This window comes from Panthera uncia, chromosome C2 (assembly GCF_023721935.1).
Source record: "Panthera uncia isolate 11264 chromosome C2, Puncia_PCG_1.0, whole genome shotgun sequence".
NCBI lineage: Eukaryota > Metazoa > Chordata > Mammalia > Carnivora > Felidae > Panthera > Panthera uncia.
This window is the reverse complement of record NC_064810.1, coordinates 87,418,538-87,443,123: the sequence shown is the minus strand read 5'-3', so window position 1 is coordinate 87,443,123 and position 24,586 is coordinate 87,418,538. Positions and strand designations below refer to the sequence as shown.

The 24,586-nt window shown below is 35.6% G+C and overlaps 1 protein-coding gene across 9 annotated transcripts in view; it reads right to left on the bottom strand.

Annotated features, from left to right (window-relative positions):
• Positions 1-24,586, bottom strand: part of TBL1XR1 (TBL1X/Y related 1) — a 178,086-nt gene that overhangs the window by 71,547 nt on the left and 81,953 nt on the right. For 4 of the 9 annotated variants that reach the window (XM_049628538.1, XM_049628537.1, XM_049628536.1 and 1 more), the window contains 2 exons: positions 16,945-17,055; positions 16,585-16,653 (listed from right to left, as the gene is read on the bottom strand). The gene's annotated coding sequence lies outside the window, so the exon portion shown is untranslated. The remainder of the gene's footprint in view (positions 1-16,584; positions 16,654-16,944; positions 17,056-24,586) is intronic. The other 5 variants (XM_049628547.1, XM_049628541.1, XM_049628540.1 and 2 more) reach the window with 2 other exon arrangements.

Here is a 24,586-nt window from a genome sequence, read left to right as displayed (position 1 = left end):
CAATACAAAAAAAACTCAAGAATCTAAAATGCAAATATGCTTATCTAAATCCGTGAGTTCACAGGATAAACCACTGTTATAATTATGTAACACCACTGGCTAATATTTTTTGGCATTTTATTATTTCATAAAAAATTTTTTTCATATCTCGTATCACATCTGCTCTTAGATGTAGTATCTATGCTCTTGTACATACTTGTAATTCATTTTTTAAATCTAAATTTAAAACTCTACAAAATCATCCCTGTCATAAATTTTAACTTACTGTCGCTATCGTGCCTGGTAAAGCTACAGTGGTTACTGATAAGAAACCTTACTAAGAGTTTAACTCTTAAAAATGACCGTTGAGTGCCAAGAAGTAGTAGCAGCAAAACAAAGTAACTGGGCTACATTATGGACTAAGACAGGTATGGGTAAAAAAGGAGAATGGGTTAGACAGGAATGATGAATAGCAGTTGATTAGAGCAGGAAATCACTTTGTGTGTTTAAAAGAAAAAAAAAAAAAAAAAAAAGCTCACCCTGTATGTGATGTTGCCGAGTTCCATAAACAAACATCAGGCAGCATGATGTAATAGAAAGAGTCCTGGACTGAGTGAGGGGACCTCTGTTCTAGTCCAAGGCCTCAGTTCCTCATCTGTAAAATGAGGGTTCTGAATTAGATATCTGAGAGGGCTCCTCTAGCTTTCACACTGAGGGATTCTGTGGACAAACTCCGAAAGAACCAATAAAATGTAGAGTTTTTGTTAACAGTGGAATTAAACTGTTAACAGTGGAAACAGCAGGTGGGAACAGAGACAAAAACAATTTTCATAGAATTTTAAACTTCAAATAGCAATTATAAATTTATAACTGCTAGAAAGGTTTTTATAATATACCTGCCTTAGGAGCATAATCATCTAAGCTAGATTAGTAATGAGTGACCAAATTATGACCTGAAAAAAACCAATTCACCTTTGGCCAGTCAGATTGCCCAAGTAAATCTAAAAACAGTGCAGAAACACATTTGGGCTAATGATTATGCTAAGTGATAAAAGTGCCTAAGTGTCCCTAATTAAGTAACTGAACAAAAAGATGACAAGGAAAATGATTAAAGTAAAATAAACACCGAATTTTAACATGTAATAAAACGCAATAATTTTGCTTGTGATATCCTTCTGTATTAATGCGTATATTTTCCCTAAGCATAATATTTATTTTTTTTCTGACTAGCTCTCAAAATAGAACATGGCTTCTTTTGACAAAGCTAAATGAAATAAACCATTTTTTTCCCCAGTGACACACAGAAACATTTAAAGAGTGTCTTTAAGTTTTCTACACTGAAGGAAATCAAGCTACTACCAGTAACAAATAATAGAAAGGCTCTGGTGCCTCAAAAAATGAGGGGTTTTCTAACTGCAATCACCTACATAACATTAACTGCCTGGTCCTAGTAAATCCTCCTGGGTCTAACAAACATAATACTAAATTTTAAGTTCATAGATCAGGTGACATTCTACTTTATTTTTTGCTTATGTTCTTACCTGGCAGACTTAAAACTCCAGGGACAGCAGAACCAATAAACATACCACTGTAATCAAGAATCTATCAAAACTCTACTCTTTTACAGGATGTAATCTCTTTTAAAGAATGTAATCTGTGTCTTTTAAAGGATGTAAAGACAGGATGAAACATTCAGTGAAAAAAAAACTTGCTTTTTAAAGCTTGTTTTTATGCAAATTACTTAAAGTGACTATAAAATTACACCCAATTCCATTAATTATTCATTTTGAGCATTTCACCTTGGCAATATATTGCCTAATAAGTTATTCAGAATCACTAATAAAATTTCTCTCTGGTTGGCAGAAACAAAGGCAAAAATAAAGCAGTCTTAATGATAATGAAATTTGTTCTTGGCTAGTCTTAAAATGGTGGTGATATTCATGTGTCTGAGATAAAAATCTGTGAAACAAAATTTTCCTTTACATTGGATTTACTTTCCGTTTTAATTTAGGTATTTTGATTTACAATCCTAATGAGCTGATTAAAATAACCTTACACTTAATGGCAAACAACAGAAATCAGGATGGATATGCAAAGCATACTTTAGGGTTCTATTTTGAGCATAAGCTGTTTTCAGCAATTTTCTCCATCTACCTTACCGACCCCCAAGACTCTTCCAGAGACTTAAAACATTAAACTTGACAATAATATTATTACTAATGATAAAATACTACAAGCCATATTGGTTTTAGCCAGTATTATACAGATGTAAATTGTCTCCTGCAAAAACTCAGGACTGACTGAACCACTGTCCTAAGATATTCTCCTCCAAGAAGGGTTGGCACCAAGATCAGAAGCTAAAGGAGAACTTGGAATTTAAATAACTAGTTGGTATATCACATGAAGCCCACTGGATTGTTCCTCACTAAATTTCTCCGTAGAACATAAAAACATTTGTTAATTCTTTCCCCTACTTAGAGAAGTCAGCACACGGTACAATTTGCTCAAAGACCAAAATACTTCATTTACATATCAATAATACAGAATTCATGGAATATAAATGGCTATAGCTCTGAAAAAGTTCTACTATCTAGAAATGGTAATTCTCTTTATATTATTGCAATACAATTGGAGAGAAAAAGACAAAAGACCAAAAATAAGTCCAAATCTATTTTGATCACTAAGAAAATAGGAAACTCTGTAACATAATTTCATATATAACACAATTTCATATAACTTTTTATTTTCTAAAATATATCTAATAACTGCTGAGTTTTGTTGGAAAGTCTCCTTTTATGACTGGGTAAGAAAAAAATGCCAATAAAAAAGAAACTAAGATGATCAAATTAATTGCTAAAAATCCCACATCTTGGGGTGCCTGGGTGACTCAGTCGGTTAAGCATCTGACTTCAGCTCAGGTCATGATCTCACTGCTCATGGGTTTGAGCCTCCTGTTGGGTTCTGTGCTGACAGCTCAGAGTCTAGAGCCTGCTTCGGATTCTGTGTCTCCCCCTCTCTCTGCCCCTCCCCCACTTGCACTCTGTTGTGTGTGTCTCGCTCTCAAATATAAGTAAAAATATTAAAAAATTTTTTTAAATCTCACATCTCATTATTACATTTTATATTTTAATATTAAGGTTTTACTTTTCTCTCATCCTCACCTGCTTAAAATTTATTCGGATATATACATTTTGAAAATCAAGCCTTTCAGAATAGATTTCCTAACAGTAAATAAATGGAGGCTAAGAAATGAATTAGTATTTTATAAACATTATACTTAATATTGGATATTACATTATTTCATTTTTTATTTTTGAGAGACAGAGCACAAGCAGGGGAGGGGAGAGAGACAGAGAGGGAGACACAGAATCCTATGAACTGTGAGATCATGACCTGAGCCAAAGTCGGATGCTTAACCGACTGAGCTACCCAGGAGCCCCCTGGGTATATTATGTTATATTATATTATATATAAATATAATAAATATAATATTAAATATATATTTATATATTTATATATTATATATATTTATATATTATATAAATAATATATATTAAATATATTATAAATATAATTAAAAATTTATATTTTTATTAGCACTATACTTCTCTCCCAAAACTTTACAAAAGAACCACAAAATTTTGCAAAAATGATCATATGCTTTTTAACCTACCAACTCATTAACATACTATCACTATATTCCTAAAATACAGATTTTTAAAAAACAAATTAATTTAGCCTAATAATTCTAGCATAAAAATCATGCAACATTCCTCTTGATAAATAAATACAATGCACGTAAAAGAATGTGTTCTAAGTCAAACTTCATAAATGACAACTGGTCAATTTAAAAAATGGAAAGAGAATCTAATAATTGCCTCTAATAGTATTTTCAAAAACATATTCAAAATAAGCAAACCCAGGGATTCCATATCCCATTCATCATACTTGACTCTGAGCATACTCTAATTATGTATCCATCCCCTCAGAATTTATGTATTATAAATGATCTTAATAAGCCTTTGCTGTATCACTTTGAAGTAATCAAATTATTTGTGTGTGGGGGTATGTTTTGCCTTACTTTTATTCTTTATATTTCTGTATCTTACTGCATCCTTTAAAGTTCAGAATTCAGAAGGCAGAAAAATGTCACTCATAAAATTTTAAAGTATTTTCAAATTTAAAAAATATCAATTTTGATGAAAGCTACTAACAACCTATTAAACAGGAAAGTGGTTTAGAAAAATATTACCCACTAGTAGTTTTAAAACATTTTATTGTGAAAATTTTCAAACATACAGAAAAAAAATTTAAGACTGTATAGAAAATATTCACATAGCCACCACCAAGCCTTTAGAATTAACATTTCCTTCTATTTGTCTTACCATCCTCTCAATTGATCTTAACTTCTGAACCATTTCAAAATAAGTTGCAGATCAGTACACTTTCCCCATATATACTTCAGTTTCTCTGTCATTAATTATAGTATAGTGTTTAATACAGTGTTTCTCTCAAAGAAAAAATTTACACAAATAAAATGGATAGATATTAGACTTACCATTCAATGATATACTTAACTAATGCAAATCCCTAACAGGATATAGGGTATTACCACCACCCTAGAAAATTCCCACATGCCCATTCCCACTTAATCCTTGTCTCCAACACCCATGCATCCATTTCTAAGCCCTCTAATCACTTTTTTTTCCCAACATTAGTTTTGTTTGCCCTACCCCAATACAGAAATATGTAAGTTTGCATGTTTGGGGGACATCACAGAAATGGAATCATAATCATGTCCTAGTTTTCTGTAAGGCTACGTTCACTCAGCATGATGTTTCAGAGATTAATCCAGGTTGGTGCAAGTATCAATACTCTCTTCCTATTACTCAGTAGTACCGTGTTATATATACACAGCAGTTTATCTATTTTCTTGTTGACAGACATCTGAACTGTTTCCAGTTTAGGGGTCAGCCACATATTTGGCAGAGTTTATACATAGAATCTGGTATTCCACCACTGTGGTTCTTTCTTTTCCGGAATTTCTTCCCTCTTCCTCCTGCTAGACTGCCATCACTCTACAGCTGCTGTGGTATTTGTGAATTTGATCTCATTCCTCAAGCCAGTAAGACTGCAAACAACCCAAGAGGAGTCTGCCTGAAGCAAAACACCATCAAGATGAGAAACTCACCCAAGGCCATTCCCTTTTTTTAAGAAACCACTCCAGTCCAGTTTCTACTTGTTTGTGTTTGCCCTATAGTGTCCTCATGTTTTTTTATATGTTGGCCAGAGACTGTAGTCACAATTTGTGGGAGAATTTGTTCAGTAGGATCTCAACTTCATTCTTAAAATTATAACTCCCTATTTTTCCACTTCAAAAAAGCTATAATTGATAAATCTCTTTTTGGCTTTTCTTTTTCTCCTCAGGAGCTTGACTGATTCAGTCTCTTTCTATCTGAAAAGCCAAACTAAACCAAGAAAAGGCCTCTGGGAGCCACAGATTGAGAGCTGGAGGAGGGAATCCTGTAACTCTGTACATGAACCAATACAAGTCCCAAAGGCATCCCAACACATGTATGAAGAACACACCCAAAGAAGCTAAGGTTTTGAGACCTTCTGATAGAAGCCACTCTTCAGGTACCACACTAACCCTGAGTGGTGCATGCAAGAGAAGGAGACCAAAAGCAGCAGGGCAAAGGCTTTGAAAACTGAACTGGCGCTAGAGACTGACAACGCCCAGGCCACAAACACTGAGAACGTGCAGTTCTCATGAACCTAACCATGCTCATCACCTGTTTTAATTAAAAAAAAAAAAAAAAAAAAAAAAAGTCAACATTCTCCTGACAAGACACAACACAAATTTATTTTACATACACAGAATCAGGAAAATCTGACCAATTCTCAAAGAAAAAGACCAGAAAAGATGCCAATCTTGAGATTACCCAGATATGAGAATTATCAAACAAAAATGTTAAGGCAGCTATTTTCATCCATCCTCCCCAGGGTAAAAGCATACACTTATAATGACAGGAAACACAGAAGTTCTCAGAAGTACAAAGTAAAAAGAACCAAATGGAAACTTCACAACTGGGAAAAATTTAGGGAAAAAATGATTTGACAAGTGTAGACAAAGGAAAGCAAGCACTGAATAACCGATCTTCCAAATAAGAAAATAACACAAATAGATAAGAAAAAAAAAAATCTCATCTTAATAAAAGAAAATTTTCCTGACATTTTGCATCTTTAGCACTGAATAGTAATGGAGGGTAAAAAAACATCAACACAAAACCTAGACATCTCTAACTAAAATGCTTTAATCCTTATTCTGTCTCCTCTTGAGCTCCTCTGAAAGCTCTCATGATTCACCTTTGAAAAATATTCTGATTCTATGAATTTGTAGGATATACAATTTTTAAGAACGCTGGACTACAAGTGAGGACATCTGATTCAAGTCTCGGTTCTGTAACCATGACAAAATACGTAAAGTGACATCACTTCTCTAGGCCCTAATTCCTATTTGTAAAATTAGGACCTACTTAGTGAGTGATGACAACTTACTTACCTTTATAACATAGACCCATTGTTAGAGTAGGCAGTTAGTTAGGTTCTAACAGAATACCTGGAGGCCAGCAACAAGGAAGTCATTGCTGGCTATGGGGAAAGTCAGAGGCCTGGCGGCAGCACTCTACATCAAACCACATCAAACCTCATCAAACTGGACAGGCTCAAAATAGCAGATGAGACGACAGGAAACCCTGACCAAATAAGGAAGAAAACTCCTAACACCTTGCATCCATGCCCAGGTAATGAATATTCCACCCCCTAGTTAACAGCTCTCAATAAAAGATAGAGACCCAACAAACCCCAGGTGCTCCAGCTTCTCTCACCCTAGCTCACATCCCCAGACTGTATTTTCACTTTAATAAACTTCCTCACTTGTGTCACAGTGTCACATGTCTGTCCTTGAACTCTTTCTTGTGACAAGACCAAGAACTTTTGATGACACCTATGGGACAGGCTAGGTCTCCCCCAGTTCACCTGGCAACACCATGAACTAATTTTAGGAATGCTTTGAGGGTCACTCCTGTTTCCCCAGATCTTAGCATTAGCCAAGTTCTTCACTGCTCTCATTACTTGTTTCTGACAAATAAGGAGAAACTATGGTCAGGTAGCTGTGACTGGCAAGGTCTAGGGCAACACTATTAACAGATATAAAAGGCAAGCCACAATGCAAACCACATTATGTAATTCTAAATTTTCTGGTAGCCACATGAAAATTTTAAGGAGAAACAGGTGGCAATTTTTCTACTAATATATTTAACTCAATATATAACCCAAATATGATCATTTCTTATAATCAGTATTTTAAAATCAATATTTTTCTTTATCTTTAAAACCCAGAATACATTTTATATTTATAGCAGATCTCAACCATGACTAGTCATATTTCAAGTGCTCAACAGCCACATATCACTAGTGGCTACCACAACTATAGACTGAGGGTCCAGATGTGGAGGTGGAAAGGGGAGGAAGACACAGTGGCAAACAAGGGCCAAGGGCCAAGGTGTCTCAATGAGTCACCTCTCTCTGTCTCTCTCTCTGTCTGTCTGTCTGTCTGTCTCTCTCTCTCTCTCTCTCTCTCTCTCTCTCTCACACACACACACACACACACACACACACACACACACACAAACTTATTGGTGATGGTAAAAACGTCATCCCCACGTGGCAGATAGATCAGAGAAAGTTTGTTTTTGAAATAAATTTCCATCTCTACTATGGGGAGTACCCACTATAAAAGAAAAAAAACAGGTAGATAAATGGCTTACATATCATTTCCAAATACGTGAACTTAAAGTATTTATTTTGGGTCACCTGGGTGGCTCAGTCGGTTAAGCATCCTACTATGGTGCATGTCATGATCCCGTGGTCTATGAGATCGAGCCCTGCGTTAGGCTCTGTGCCTCCCTCTCTCTCTGCCCCTTCCCTGCTCATACTCTGTCTCTCTCTCTCTCTCCCAAAAATAATAAACATTAAAAATAATAATAAACTATTTACTTTTATGAAAGCCACTGTTTATTTTATTCTATCCACAGTTGTAGGGAACTACAATCATGTAGGGAATATATTAAATAGCATTATAAAACAATTAAATGATTTTATAGATTAGTGAAGGAAACACAAAATATACTTCAAAAGTTCACAATTTTCAAATCAAATGCTTTACTGTGACTTAGTTTCTGAAATTTCAGCTAATTTATCAAATCTCTCCTTTGAATGAAAATAACAAAAAACCTTAATTTTTTGAATAAATTTATGAACACTGAAACCTCTATATTTTTTAAATGGATATAATTTCTTTTGTTTTGAAGGACAGTATAACAATTTTATTCCTTAACTGTTTCTCATGGAAAATAAAGGAGAAGTGATCTTTGTGAGAACCTATGGTCCCACCCCAGTCCCATTTCACCATGGTTCCCATCTCTGTATTGGAACAGTAGTGCAGACAACTCTCAGGAAAGGACAGAACTGTGGAAACAAGACCTAGTTCAGAGCTATCTCTACAATTTATCATCTAGGTGATTATAAACAGGAATAATTGTTTCCTCATCTATAAAACAGAGATATTAAAAACCTCACAAAGTTACAGAGACTTATTTAAATAAGATATTTACACTCTATCACAGAACATTCATTCATCCTTCCATTTCTGGTCGGATTTTTATTTACTTTATCATTCATCAAAGAACTTTTAAATTAATCAAATGTCTTTTGGTGTCTCCAAATACTTCACATTTGAAGTATTTCTATGTAATCTACTCTAAATTCGCAAACCCTTGTGTTCTAAGTCATTTTTTAAAAGGGTCAAATTATAATAAAATGATCCCATTAAACATCCGACTAGAAATAAATAATATAGTGAAATAAGAGCATTAGCATCTTTTTTTTTAACGATCCTGCTTATAGGAGAAAATGGCAATCACAGGAAGGAGAGAAACTAGTCATTGTGAAGGATCTCTGTTCCAATGAACCAGAGGAAAACAATCAAAAGATATGACTGAAAGTAACTGGCTTAAAAAGGCAGTAACTGGCAGAACATGCACAAGAGAATAAATAGTACATATTAAAATCAGAAACTCCTGTCTTTTACATACCAAACTTTACTATGTTAATTTCCTTTCGGAGCAAAAAATTAAAACTTAAATAACAAAAAAAATGCATTACTATCCACTGGAAAGATGGATGGATTGATAAAAGGAAGAATGGTAAAAAATAGAGACTCCCAATGGCTTCAATACATTCAAGAAATTTGCAACGGCCTGTAGTTTCAAATGTTATGGCTGTACTGCTAATACTAAATCACGTAGCCCACCCCTGAAATGTGTTAGAACCTACTAGTAAGACTGAATTTAACATAGTACAGACCGTTTGAAAAGTTTGAAATACTTAAAAATAAGGCCAGAAAACAAGTGAAGATAGGACGCCCCACCGCCGCCTTTTTTAACCAAGAGAGAACACCCAAGCACCCAAAAGAGGGGGGATATGCGGCTCGATCCCATGACCCTGGGATCATGACGTGAGCCTAAATCAAGAGTTGGAAGTTCAACCGACTGAGCCACCCAGGTGCCCCAAGGACACTTTTCATTTTATTTATTTTTTAAGTCGCTTTTCTTAATGTCTATTTATTTTTGACAGAGAGAGAGAGAGAGACAGAGAGACAGAGCATGAGTGGGGGACGGGCAGAGAGAGAGGGAGACACAGAATCCGAAGCAGGCTCCAGGCTCTGAGCTGTCAGCACAGAGCCAGATGTGGGGCTTGAACCCACGGACCATGAGATCATGACCTGAGCCAAAGTCGGACATTTAACCGACTGAGCCACCCAGGGGCCCCTAACATTTTTCCATTTAACACCCATTCTCTACCTCTATGTGAGTTTTAAATTCTTGCTCTCATTCTATTCTGGGTTCCTTGAGATAAGAAGAGAGCTACATTTTGTTTCTAGTTGCATGGTGTCCATATTAAAACCTAGGGAACAGATGCCAAAATTATGTGAAGCATGAAGATCAATTTTTAAATAACAACAGCAACCCACCATAACAAGTTCTACTATTACATTTAAGGTAAGGCTTAAATCTATGTAAGAATTCAAGCTTTCTTTGACTTTCAAATGATAGATAACACAATCTTTCAGGTTCCATTTTAGTTACAGAAGCCTCACATCAAAGAACAATCATCCAGTGGTAAGATACAGGGGATTAATAGAAGTCCAACATGCATTTTACTACTGATTTGAAAATTAATTCTCCAGAGGCGTAAATTCACAACCAAATGAATATGAATATACAATGCCATCTATATAGTAATGCCATTCATTCTTCACATTTAATAACACCACTTCAAAATCACATGACAACAAAAGATGATAAATAATGACAATGAAGTTTTCTACAATGAATAGAACAAGTTAATTCACAGATGATATAATTAAAAAGTAGGTAGTAGGGGCGCCTGGCTGGCTCAGGTGGTTAACTGTCCGTCCGACTCTTGGTTTCGGCTCAGGTCACGATCTCAGTTTGTGAGTTGCAACCCTGAGTTGGGCTTTGTGCTGACAGTGTGGAGCTTGTCTGGAATGTTCTCTCTCTCTCAAAATAAATAGATAAACTTAAAAAAAAAAAAAGTAGATAGTAAAAGGGAACAGATCATTGGTTTCTCAATATGCACCACCTCAATGATCCTACCTCTAGGAAGGGTCACAACTCTTTGGGGCCTTATCCTCAGTCTAGCAAGCTACAACTTACTTTTATCAGTTCTCTTAGGATAATATAGTTCTGAGAGAATAAATGTTAACAAAATACACTAGAACAATTTATGAATGAGAAGAATGATTTACTAATTTACACTGAGAATGTAACTGCAAACTGGAACATTCACTGATGCAACAGAGCTGGCAGTGCCCAGCCCACATCCACTTACCGCTCAACTTTTCTTAGGAACGAGGCAGCTTTTTTACACTAACACCTACGGGTCATCTCTGGCCACAGGTTTAGGTCAGGGAGAAGTTGCTGAGGACCTGCCCACCCTGAAAGCGTAACTCCACCAATATGGAAAGGGAGTTGGTAGACAAATTACTCCCACTTCAATGCCCCTTGAGTGAAATAACTCAGAGGCATGTTCTATTCAGTCTCCCAGAGGTCCCTACATGATTTGAGCCTCAACTGCCCACAACAGTAATCTACTGTTTAAGGCATCCTTACTGGCCTCTATCTTTTCTTACTTCCCCACTACTCCATCACACCCACAGGAACTTTCTGGGTTCATTTTCCAAATAAAATGGTTATATCAAGGGTCCAATTCCCCTGAAATCAAACATAGGACAGCCAGTCAGCTTAGTTGTTTTCTTAGCAGAAAAATATTACTGTTAAACCAAATTAATTTTTAGAAGTTGTGACATGACTACAGACTCAGAACAAGAGAAAATAGGAGGTCTGAGGGACGGATCAAAAAAGTTGACAGATTTTCTTGAAAATAAGAATCTATCTTTTCAACAGTTCAAAGAAAAAGACACACAAATAGTTCTAAAAAATATGAAAAGATGCAAATTAGAACTATAGTGAGATACGATTTCTCAACTTTCAGACTATATATATATAAGTTCTGACTATATACTGTTTGTGAGTGGGGGAAAAAAAAAAAAAAACAGAAGATGCCAAAATGTCTAAGGGAATTTGGCAAATTGCCTAAAAAAATAATATGCATATTTATGGTCACACATAAAACTCCCATTCTTGAAACAAGTTAGGTACATCCATGTAATGGACTACTACACAGTTATTAAAAGGAAGGCAGGCTAGCTCTATACAGTGCTTTAAGATGATCTCTAGTTTACGTATACATGTGGGTTTGCTTATGTATATATATTTTTTAAATAGCAATATAGTTAAAACCTGTTACCTATAAGGGGAGAAATAAAAATGTACCTTATTTATAATTAACATGAATGATTTATATATAATTATAAAACAAAACTAAATCAAAACACTTAAATGCTAAACACTAAAAATAAAATGAAACAAACGGACCTGACTATATAACAAGATGGCAGAAAAATCATACAGGTGAATGTACTTCAAGTACTATAAAACAGAATACTTAACACTGTAAACCCCAGCAGGACAAAGGCCAAAAAAGCAGTTTTTAGTAATCATGTTGGTGGTACTGGTTTAGATATATAAACATATATTAAGACAAAAAATCCTATGTAATACTTCTATATGTATTTTATATATTTATTTATATCTGACATATTTCACATATATATTCTATATTTTATATTTTAATGTTATATTACATTTATATTTAATAATACCTAATATTTTACATATATGAAAGAAAAAGAAGTTTATGTAAAAGCCAACTTAAAAAGCCTTGTCTGGCCAAGACAATGAGCATCATCATCATCAAAATAAAAACTACAATGCAATAAACATAAACTATTTCAATCTACAAGCTCAATGACACTTCAAAAAAAAGAAAAAAATCCTCACTGGTCTACTTTTCCAAGATTCTAGGAAACAACTCAAATACTTTGAAAGTTGGTAAATAAAGGAAAGAATCAAGTAATTAGTATGCCTTTCCTGTGCAAACTGTGCCACAGAGTAACCAAGCATCTGATGAGGGAAGTTTCTTTTACAGAGATATTACAGATCATATATGAAGCCTTGATATAATTAGGATATCAACATTTTGAATGTTTGCATAGAAATAAGAGATCTAGGCAGTGATCAACAGTAACCTAATCTCACAAACAGAGACAATTAAACAGCTATTTCTTCTTGGAGTACTCAGCACCTCCTTATGAAATATTCTGTCACCCTAACACCACAAAATAAAGCAAGAAAAACCTGAATTAGATTAAGCTCTTTGATATAACTACTGATTTACAAAAAAGTACAAGGGAAAGAGAAGCTTTTTACTACAGGGATGCAATTTAAAAAATAGGGGTGCCTGGGTGGTTCAGTCAGTTAGGCATCCGACTTCAGCTCAGGTCATGATCTCACAGTCTGTGAGTTTGAGTTCCACAATGGGCTCTCTGCTGACAGCTCAGAGCCTGGAGCCTGCTTTGGATTCTGTGTCTCCTTTGCTCTCTGCCCCTCCCCACTCACACTCTGTCTCTGTCTCTCTCTCAAAAGTAAATAAACATTAAAAATTAATAATAATAACAATAATAATAAACACAGAATGAGGAAATTTACATGGCAAGTAAAAGGGAAAAAATATAATAAAGAAGGTAGAAGAGTTAAGGTGTATATACCATCCAAATGTAATGTATGGATTTTGTAGTGACTCTGTAGAAACATTATTTATGAGCAAATGAGGAACATTTAAACTAAACAGCTCCTTACTGATATTAAGAAATTATTGTCATCATCTCATGCATTAGAATGTCCACTATCAAAAAAATAAAAGAACACCACAGAAAATAACAAGTGTTGGACAGAATGTAGAGAATGTAGACAAAGAGAAATCAGAATACTTGTGCACTTTTGGTGGGAATAGAAAATGGTGCAGCCACTCTGGAAAACACTATGGAGGTTTCCATATGATCCAGCAATCTCATTTCTGGGTATGTACCCAGAAGTGAAAGCAGGATCTTGAAGAGATTATTTGCACACCCATGTTCACTGCAGCATCATCCACAACAGCCAAAGATGGAAGCAACCTAAGCATACACTAATGAATGAATAAAGAAAATATGATATATGCATACAATGGAATATCAACCTTTAAAAAGAAGGAAATCCTGTCACATGCTACATGCTACAAGACTGATCAGACCAAAGGACATTATGCTAAGTAAGCCAATCACAGAAGACAAATACTGTATGATTCCACTTATACTAAATATAAAGTATCTAAAGTAGTCAAACTCATAAAACCGAAAAGGAAAATGTTTGTTGCCAGCTGCCGGTAAGAGGGAGAAATGGGCATTTTTCTGTTTAACGGATATCAGTTTCAATCTGTTTGAGTTTTGCAAGACGAGAAAGTTCTAGAGATCTGTTGTACAACAATGTGAATAGAGTTAACACTACACTTAAGTGTACTAACTACACACTTAAAAATGTTTAAGATGACCAATTTTGGTTTTCACTATAATTTTTCAAAAGTATATTTAAATCCCTTTTCAAATAAAAAAATTACCACTTTTTCAAGTGTGATTAATGGTATTGTGTGTGTGTGTGTGTATATATATATGTATATATATAATTTTAATAGTCCATATCTTACGTAGCTACATACTAAATAAAATATGTATGAATGAAATCATATGATACATGTATTGGCTCCAAAATAATGGGGGGCGGGGGGGGACATGGAAACAAGGTGGTTAAAGATGAAACAAAATTCCTGACCACTGCAGCTGAGTTCATTACGCTATTCTGTCTTCTTCAGTGTATGTCTGAAAATGTGCACAATAAAAAGTTAAAATAATAATATACACTTGTAGGCCAATAGATTATATTAATACAATGGGATCCACATTTATTTAGGAAAGTAGCTGTAAAGCATGATGATGTAAGGTACAATTAGAGTTAAAATAAATTGTACCTAGCCAAGTGAAGAATAAGCAAAAAAGAATATTATGAATCCCTCATGCTTATTTATATCAAAAACAAAGTTGAGGGTGGGGGTGGGGTGGTAGAGGTAAGGTAAGTGTTCCCACAAAGCATTCCTTTATGGCATTTTCAGGGAAAGAATGTAAGATACTACATAGCACAGGTTTAACTCAAAACACAGGCATTTCTCAGGTTCATGAGAAAACCACCACTGTGAACCAATACCTATAAATTTATTAGCACATCATGCAAGTATGTACAAATGGCTGTCGTGTCCTCAGCTAGACTATAAGCAAGTTTGTTGTAATCCTGGCCTTTTTCATCTCTAACACTAACACATTTTTAGAACTAACATAAATTTCTGTGATCATGACTCAAAAATGATTTAAGGAATTCTCAACAAAATTGGTAAATGTGTTGGAAATAACCTGATTTGAAATATAGTCTAAGAGCTGTTCCAAAAACAAAACAACATACAGTCTGTGAGGGACACATTCAAAAACTCACTTGAAGATAGGTACTTAGAAGAGGTAGCCAGTTACACAGCACCTGTACCTCACATACCCAACAGGCCTGCACAATGGATTCTTAAGGGGGACATGCCACAAATAGTTAAGACTATCAAGAAAACCAACAGGTTTCAAATGTGAACTTCAAACATAAAGCCAAGGGCAGGTAATCCAAATGATGATGCTGATTTACCAGAGAGCTGTTTCTTACATGAGAAACTATAATGCTTCAGAAGAAAACAGCAGATTTTAACAATGGTTAATGAGTCACCCAAACACCCTAAAGAACCCAGCAAGCGTCTCATAAACTAATGAAGAACCATGTCATTGTGTCAAGTAAGGCCACACAAAACATTCTCTCTCAGCAGTTAATGGGGAATGTTGAAGAAAATAAGAGGGGGGAAAGAGAGAAGAAATTTTCCTCTTATCAACATACTGACCAGCCCGTCTTTAAAATGAATCATTTCCTAGGAATTTGTTCACAGATAACTCATCTCACCCACTTATTCTGATTCTAGTTAATTTTTAGTAGCTTTTATTTCAGACTGATACATCTACTATTTCCCACCAAGTTCTAGAAGTCTTTTTCAGTTTCTATAGCTGTTTGATTTAATGTTTAAAATAAAAAATTTGATTAAGTAAAAAAAAGTTTTAATAATGTACTACAGAAAACATTTTGAAATTGATTATTGTTAAGTAATTAATTGTCCTATTTATAGAACTCTAAAATACATACCAATACCACTTAGGTAAAGAATTACTTTTTGTAAGGGAGAGTCATTCTGATTTTAGTTAACAGTAATGAGATCACTCAGCCTACAGTTAGAATAAACTTTAGAAATTTAGCCCAATTCTATCATTTAATTGCAGAAGAGTTCTTGCCAAAAGTTATCCAAGACATATACAGAAAAGAGAGCTATCTCAGCTCTTACAGATTGGCTTTTCTGCTGTATAACACAGTTCACAGATGTTTATTCCACAGAGAAAGGTTTCTAAATGATCTTTTTAAATATTAAGGATGGTTCTCTTGGAAATCATTCACTCACTAAAAACAGGTAGAATTTTAGACATTTAACTGCCCATTAACTATAAATATTAAGATAAATGCAATATGCAAAAAGACTATTTAACAAGAAAATTCTATTCATAAAATATAGCCCACCTGTTAAAATACAAGATGATCGCTATATAATAATAGTTTTCATCCTGATAACTACAGCCAAGTGGTTATACAATCTATAGATGATGGAACTCTCCAAAGTAAGGGTTCGCCCTTTTCTTTTTTAACTAAATAATCAAAAATTACTTTAAGTGCCTTACCTTACATATATTTTTTAAAACATTTCTTTACTCTGGGAACACAGATATATTTTGTCAACCTATGACAAACTTTAAAAATTCTTAAGAGACACTCCCAAGTAAGAGAATAATAAAAAGACCAATTAAAACACTCCACCATTCGGAGTGGGAGGAATTCTTACCATTGGCAGTGCATTGATGTGGGGATGTGCAATTGAATATCCGGTACCGCCAATCACAAGTTGCTGCTGCTGAGAAAAAGGAAAGTACAATATTCAGTGTGCCCTAAAACAAATTCAGCTTAAGAGATTTCCCACAACAAGTTTCCATGTTATCAAATTATTTTTATTTACCTCTGTAAGGTCCCTGCCACCAACGATTATCCTTCCCCCCCTAAACAACTATTATCTTATATAAGCAACAGCAGCAACTTTTGGGGTAGTAAGTGGCAGGCACTGAATCTTTACAACACTCCTAAAAGGTTGACACAATGAACAAAAGGGAGACTGGAAAAGATGGATTTGCACAAAGTGTACACTCACCCCATTCAACTTAACTGGTGCAAATATTACTGCGATAGGGCCCAGTATAGCATGTTCATAATCTATGATCATGAGCCACAAGGACTGGTATGAACTTATCTTCTATATATTCTGTTTAATAATAAAAACAAATGCATGATTGGTTTTGAAACAATTTCAATCAAAACTTATTAAAGTTTAATCTCTTCAGAGTCTACATTTTACAGAGTTTACCCCATCATCTCAATTGCTAAGTCATAGCACATTATTTTCTGTGTCCTTCTGTGTAAAATATACAAGTTGTTTTTCAGACACCCTGTCAAAGTGGTGGCTCTCCGGTCTAACGCTGACCAGTGCAGATTCCACCACGTGCTAGAGTACAATTTTATGTAACAGGGCAAGCTGATGCCACAGAAAGGAATGCAGGAGCTTTACCTCCTCCACCAAACCAGTGAATTAAGTCAGTAAACACTAAAAAGATAACTAAGCAAATACACTGAATAACTGTAGAAAGAATATAATCCCTTTAAGTTGGCTCCTCTCTGATCTTATCTTTAATTAACTAGAACTCTCATTTGTGCTGCCAACTCCATGGCCAATCTAAACAACTTCAGGGCTACTAAATAACTTTCGGGTAGTTAAGTTATAATATCTAGGAATTAAAATAACATTTATTAAACATGGCACACACTTACTGAAATTATACACAGTTACATCAACATATAGTATCATATCAGCCTCTGCAGGCACCAAGGTCTTTTGGCACAAGACACTTGTGAACCAGTTGGTAGATCCTTTGTAGACCTACTGGACAAATGTTCTACAGACATCATAAGTGAGTCAAAACAAAAACTAGATTACAGCTAGAACTGTTTACCTCAGGGTCATTTGCTATGAACATCAATTGTTTTATCAGAGTTTTCATGAGTTTTTGAGCTATAAGCTATATAGGGCTACTTGTTATCCAAAAACTGACCAAGCACCCTTAACAGAGAAAAGTTTGGGCATACATCCATTCTAGTTATTTATAAATAATTAACATGTGTTACTGAATTACATACATTTTACTTGTTTTTAATGTTTATTTATTTTGAGAGGGAAAGAGAGGGAGGGAGGGAGCGTGTGTGTGTGTGTGTGTGCACACTTGGCAAGTGAGCAGTGGAGGGGCAGAGACAGAGGGACGGAGAGAATCCCAAGCAGTCTCTGTGCTATTCAAGCACAGAGCCCAATGCGGGGCTTGATCTCACAACAGTGAGATCATGACCTGAGCCAAGATCAAGAGTAGGATGCTTAAACGACTGAGCCACCCAGGTGCCCCTAAATTACATGTATTTTAAAACATAGAAAACTGAAGGAACAAAGATGTATTCCTACATGTCAAATATCTTTTTTGATAATCTCTTATATGCTTAGCCATCTTCTAAAATAATTAAATCATAATAGGTAAAAAAGCTCATTCTAGTAGTTTAAGTATCAGCTCTACCATTTGCTTCTTTACTATTCTTATTCACATTTCTCACAGTCAGTTTCTTTTGCATGAATCTTTAAATTATTTGTCTGTTTTGCAGGGTTCGGTTGAAATTACTCCATAAGTCTACGTTATCAAACACAAGTAAACTTAGAATAGTAAGCTCAGACTCGTGGCAACTCCCAGAAAAGAAGTGAATGACTGGGATTGCCACAGCTGCCTTGTGGAGCTCCCCACTCCTCAATCCCTTTATGTACCACTTTAGATAGAACTTTCTGACATAAGGCCGGAATGAGGGTGCAAATTTAACCCATCTATCAGATATTAGTAACACTTAATTTTTAAAATTTAAAACAAACATAAATAGACTAATAGAGTCCTGTACCCCAATGGATACTTGTTTTTCACTACCAGGGTGTGTACACACATACCACGCACAAACTCACACAAATCTATCCACCTTTGGAAAATACTAAATTAGATCATTCCAGTTGCTAGTCTTTCTTGTTCCTCCTCTGCCTGCTTCTCTTCTCTTCCTTTTCTGTGATTACTGAGTCTTTCTTCCATCACACTCATAGATGTCTCTAATCTCAGTTTTCTCTAATTAGTTTTTCTCTACTTTTGTTTTCTTCATCGACTCATTTAGCTTTTCCTTTTAGACTATATTTCCTTAAGGGAAAGAGTCCTAATAGTAATTTAATAAATATTTAAATAGTGAAATAAATATTTCATTCTAGGATTTCAAGAGTGAATAAATCTGTGGAAAATGGTATGTCAACAGGTATGCCCATTTGCACATATAATACAATCTGAAAAATTTAGGAAGTCCCTACATTAGCTGTTTTCCTAGTCAACTTATTTAGCCATGTCCTGGCCATTTTGGAGGGCATATATAAAACATATATATCACATAATTCTTAAGTTTATAAAATGAATTATCTGAATTTTAAAAGATATAATTATATACTCTACCAAAGAATTACAAAAATCTAATGCATATTTAAGATAATCTGACAGAATGTATATTAAAACTATTTGTACTAAAGTAATTCAAGTTGTCCAGAAATCCCAAAATGTGTATCCTTTACACCTGCCTTAGTAATCACACTTGCCCGGAATGCTTAGGTGGCTCAGTCCGTTAAGTGTCCAACTCTTGGTTTCTGCTCTGGTCATGATCTCACAGTTTCTGAGTTTGAGCCCCACGCTGGGCTCTGTACTGATAGTGTGGAGCCTGCTTGAGATTCTCTCTTCCTCTCTCTCCCCCCCCCCCCCCCCCGGCTCACTCATTCTCAAAAATAAACATATAACCACACTTGCCCAACATCCTCTACTCTCACCAGCACATCACCAGTGTCTCTGTTCTCTGCACACTTTGGCTGCCATGACATTACTCATCCTGTACCAGGAACTTCCTTCTACTATGTGGTTTTGGCCACTAACCGAGTCCATTTCTTCCAAGGTTCAGCCCAAATCAGCTTCCCCTCTTGATTATTCATCCCACTACCCAAGGACACAAAAATGAGCCTCCTTTATTACAACCGTGTTACTGCTTACTATCAAGCCTCCCCTGCCAGACTTCTTGAGACCAGGGAATTATCTGTCACCTTACTGTCCCACAAAAGAACAAAGAATAGCGCACAGAACACACACAGTATTTAAGATCCATAATGATGTATCATATTATCCATAATATAATGTGGGAATAGGTAGATACATATTTGAAAATAAAACTGTAGAAACTGTATTACAGCACAAATAAATCATATTGGTAAGAAAGAACTTAACTGTGGATTTTTATTCTAAAGATGTCTAGGAGATCCTGGCTATATATAACCAGTAATTTCAGTACCATTTCCAGGAAGTGGCAAATAAATGCTGATTATTTTGCCATTTAAAGATGACTCAAGAGCATGTGATCAATCACGTTATAAAATTAGTGTAAACCTACCAACTACTTTGTATACTACATAAACTATAACCCATTTGCTTTACCTCTTACGATGAAATAAATGTTTGCCAAATGTTTGGTTTTGTATCCAAATAAAAAGCTTTGCTCTTACAATCTATATTTCATAACATTTTACCTGAAATAACTGAAGTATTAATTTTAGAAAAGGCTTTCAGCACAAAAATAGACACTGCTAGGGCACCTGGATGGCTCACTTTGTTTAGCCTCCGACTCTTGACTTTGGCTCAGGTCATGATCTCAGGGTCATGGAATAGAGCCGTATGTCGGGCTCTGTACTGATCATGGAGCCTGCTTAGGATTCTCGTTCTCTCTCCTCTGTCTGCCTCTTCCCCACTCATGCTCGCTCTCTCTCTCTCTCTCTCTCTCAAAAGAAATAAACATCACAGGCGCCTGGGTGGCTCAGTCAGTTGAGCGTCTGACTTTGGTTCAGGTTATGATCTCATGGTTCCTGGGTTCCTGGGTTTGAGCCCCACCTCGGGCTCTGTGCTAACAGCTCAGAGCCTGGAGCCTGCTTCGGATTCTGTGTCTCCCTCTGCCACTCCCTCACTTGTGCTCTGTCTCTCTCTCTCTCAAAAATAAATAAACATCAAAAAAAGAAAAAAAAATGGACACTGGTAACTCAGTAGACCTCTCCTAAAATCTACCACCTAGATATAATTAGGAGAATTTTTTTAAGATACAAAAATCTTTTAAAACAGCACAACAGTATATTTTGACTGATCTTCAAAATTACTGCCCTCCAGTCTCTACAAGTAAATTTACTTGATTTACAGATTTCTTAAAAAGCTAATGGATTATGGGTTCTCTCCCCAGGGAAAGGTACAAGCAAAACAAAAACTTGCTTATAATTTAAAGTAGCAACAGAATCGAATCTATTACCTCGTAGCCAGAAATAAATTCAAGAAACTGTACCTGGTATCCTTAACAAATAGAAATTACAAATGAATTTATAATTTTGCAGAATTTGGAAGAATCATCCCAAGAATTAAGAGAAAAACATAACAATCAATCTGCTTAGAAAGATTTTAAGTTTATTCCTTTTGAGTGAAGGAAAGAGCACAAGTTTGGGGGAGGGGTGGCAGGGAGAATCCCAAATCCCACTAACAATGCAGAGCCTGATGCAGGGCTCAAACTCACAAAGATCATGACCTGAGCCAAAGTCCCCAGAAAGATTTTTATTAAATGAACTTCTTAACAAAAGTCACAGATAAAGTCCAAATTAAATTGTTCAGTACATGACTGAAAACAACAAATAAATGGTGATTACCTGCAACTGGAACCATAGAAAAAGCAATACATTTGTAAAGCAAAGTGTTTCAACTGAATCTTCTCAATTCCACTGATCCATTTCACAAAAGACTTAATTAGTTGTCTTCCTTCACATGCCAATTTCTAGTAACATACTAAGCATTAATCAAGGCCTCCAAGCATCTAGATGTCTGGACCTCTCCTCTCCCCATCTCATTTCCCACCCTATCACATACACGGGTAATATTTGAGGCAGCCAGACAATTAAGAAGGGGGAAGGGGAAGGAGCTGTAACAGGAGGAATATCCTAAAGAAACCAACCCTGAGAGGAGACTGAAAGGCAGAATGGTCAGATCAAACAGCTCTGCCATCACTGGCTCTAATTTTCCACTTCTCTTTGTTATTTAGGTGGCTCAGAAAAAAAGGATTTAAAAGCTGTGTATTATGATCCCTATTTCCTAAAAATTAGATATACTCAGTACCACAAACCCACATCAATAACAATTTAAACATGCACTGGTATCTAATCATGCTACTATTACACTTCAGTTAATTTCATTGGTAGCAACACATGTGGTTGAATTGTACATTAAATTTATATGAAAAAAAATTACTGTGGAAGAATAAGACAAAGAGCTATCAAGTACCCTGAGATCTGCCCGTTAGAGAATAAGCAATGCAATTAAAGACAATAAAAACCAGAAATTCTCTTTATAGTAAACCACAGTGTTTTTAAAATTAAAGTTTGGTTGGCAGTTTCAAGTGTTACTGAAAGTCAAATTTATTTTTTAGGCACTACAATCTGCCCATCAAAAGTTTCCAGTTCACTAACTTCCAAAATGTTAAGAGAAGCTGAACATGAGAAGAGGCTTAGACTCAAACTTGAGTTATGATACTCGAAAGGTGATATCAAAATGTATAGATAAATACACATTATTGTCAGCTCCATGAAAAATAAAAGTGAATATATCAACAAAGTAACTATAATTTCCTTTTCTAAAAAACTATTACTAAATAAATGGTGCAATTTATAATTCATGGTATCTTAGAAATATGACAAATGTGAGGATGCCTGGCTGGCTCAGTCAGTTAAACGTCCAACTCTTGATTTTAGTTCAGGTCATGATCATGGAATATGGAACCTGTTTGGGATTCTCTCTCCCTCACCCCGTTCCTCCTCCACTTGTGCACTCGCTCTCTTTTGCAAAATAAATAAACTTAAAAGAAAAAAAAAAAGAAATATGACAAATCTGACAGATCATACAAAGCTGATAACAGCTCAACTTTTTATTTTTTAAGGAGAAAGAAACAAGTAGAGGGAGGATGAAAAGCAACAGGAAAATCATCAGGGTCTAATAAGTAACAGGATGAAAAGAAAACGAGACTTTGCCTATGATCACACATGTAGGTAGGTAGGTACCCCAGCACTTAACAAGTTAGAAGAAAAAACTGATAGAATTCCTACATTTTATTAGGTTTCTCACTCTTCCCAAGGGTTGAATATTTGATTCAAGATACCAAGAACTTGAACAGCTAATTAAGACAACACAAAAATCATTCTGCTGAACAATACATTCCCAGCAGAAATGAAATGGTCATGCCAGGGATATTGGGTCTTTCTGTGTCCTACAGAAATGCCCTTCCAGATTCTAACCTAATTGTGAGACAAAGTGGGTCCCTCATTCAGATTTAATTGGTCTAGAGTAACGATATGCACATCAGCTGCATGAAAAGCTCCCCCAAGTGATTCTAAGTGGGGGGTTAAAAACCACTGGACTTTGTGGCAGGAAAGGGCACGATGGGGACTAGTCAGAGTTTAATAAATAATCTATCTTGGGGGAGCATGGAGAGATCACTTCTTTCAACTATTAGCACTGCAAAGTGAGTAGTTCTCAGAATTAGAGTGGGAATCACACTATCAAGTAAAAGTTTTATTAATTTGATTTCAAGAGTAACAGTAAGGAACAAAAGATAAATGCCACCCTTCTCCCCAAAAGTGAATTAGAAAAGGGAGGATAATAGTGAGAACACCTTAGAAAGAAACCCAGAAAAAGAACACAAAACAAGGGCGTTATCATACAAAAAGCACAAAAGGAGCAATGCTGATACCCACATTTAGATAAAAAGGCACATAAAGCCTGAGACTCAGCTACATGTGACAAAACTTAATAGGGAGAAATTATAGAAGGGTATTTTTTTCTGCTCAATATAATGGAAAACTGTCACACAAGTCAATTGAAGTCAAACAAAAGTTAAACAAAGTCACACAAGTTAAACAAAACCTGGATGTATCACTCAGCAAGAAAGTTACTTGCCACATGATGGTGGGGGCGGTTGTCGTATGAGCCCCCTGTCCAATTCCTTTCAACTTGGCATTCAAATGTGCTATCAGGGCCATCAGCAGCCTCTGTGGCACCTCTGTGCAAACGACACCCTAGCAGGACAAATTAGAAAAATAAAAAGGCCATACTATGGTACAGGGAGGTAAGCCTGTACTGCGGAGCCACAGAGATTAGACTTGACTCGGAGCTACGGAATTTAGAATGCTAGCCCATCTAAGACAAGTTACTTAAACTCCTGGTGCCTCAGTTTTCTCATATGGAAAATAAATTGTTGTAAGAGTTGAATAACTTGGTATTTATAAAGTGCTCAACAGTGCCTGGCATAGGAGTCACATGCAATCATTTTTAAATAACGTATGTAAGAAAAAGGAGCCCTTCCCTCTGAAAGGACACCGTCCCACACGAGAGAAATGGCTTGCTGACAGTGTGGCCTGGATGTCAGCATCCACTTGTCCCCTTGGCCGTGCACTTCTATGCAGGACACAAACTGCCCATTCGTATTCTGCTGTGCTATGTGCTACCATGACTCAAGAGTCCAGTTACACTAGGTCTTTCAGAAGTTCATTTAACAGCATTACTACTCAAAATAATTAATCATTGGTAAAACTTTTAAATTAGAACAGATGTGGAGTGTGC